Below are 1,082 nucleotides of genomic sequence, written 5' to 3' on the forward strand. Positions count from 1 at the left end.
TAAAAATCGAGGCAATAATTTTTTTAAAGAAAAATATGACCAAAATTGTCAGAAAATTAATTCTTCGTGTGGGTTGTTGTATATGTGGAAAGGCACGTGTACAATTGATGAGGCACAATTAATTTTATAGTACAATTTGAAATGCTTTGTGTACAACATGGTAGTGCCGTGTTCGTGCTTTAAAATGTGAACTCTAATAAGGAGCAAAATGAGTAATAATAATAATTCTAATAAGGAGTAATGAGTAATAATAATAATTGCAATGTTAAGTCCTTCTAAGTAATGAGTAATAATAATAATAATTGCAATGTTAATCCTTGGTGTTAGTCATTCTATTAATGTACAATTCTTTTTTGCACTTTTATACAACTAATTAATGCAGTCAAAAGTTAATGTACAAAATTGTATGCATGTTGTACAAGAGTATTAATGCAGTGTTGGTCCTTCTAAGTCTCACTTCTAAATAAGAGAGTAATCTTAGCTTCTAAGAAATGTGACATCATCATTTACATATCCAACTTTTATATACATAAAAGAGTTAAAAGAAAATAAGTGATTTAAGAAATTATATAAATAACATTAATGATGAGATGAAGATTAAGAAAAAGTCAAATAAATTAGTAGCATTGATGATGATAAAAGTTAAATAAATCATTTTTTTTTAAAATGATTATTATTTTATCAAGAGTACATAGATAAAAATAACTAATGCAATCCAGTTTGTTAGGTAATCCAATAAGTTTCATCAGTTTAGAGGGTTGTACTCCTCTTTTTGTTCTGAACCTAAAGTGTTATTATAACTTCAACTTCTATTTTTGAAACTTAGTACAAACTGCTGCAGGATTAAATTAAATAACATGATCTGAATACAATTAAGTGCACCTAAAGAAGAGATGGAAAGTTTTGGTGACTGAGCGAGGCAATAATTATTTTATTAAAGAAAAATATGTGTAGAAAAAGTAGAAGTAGATGAAGTTACTTTAGTTCATCTTTTTGGTGGGCCTCAATGTACAATTTATATAGCTTTTAGTCCAACTCTTTAGTGCAATGTTGGTCCTCCAAACTCCCATTTCTAAATAAGA

Source organism: Solanum tuberosum, unplaced genomic scaffold, assembly GCF_000226075.1.
Source record: "Solanum tuberosum cultivar DM 1-3 516 R44 unplaced genomic scaffold, SolTub_3.0 scf00016, whole genome shotgun sequence".
Lineage (NCBI taxonomy): Eukaryota > Viridiplantae > Streptophyta > Magnoliopsida > Solanales > Solanaceae > Solanum > Solanum tuberosum.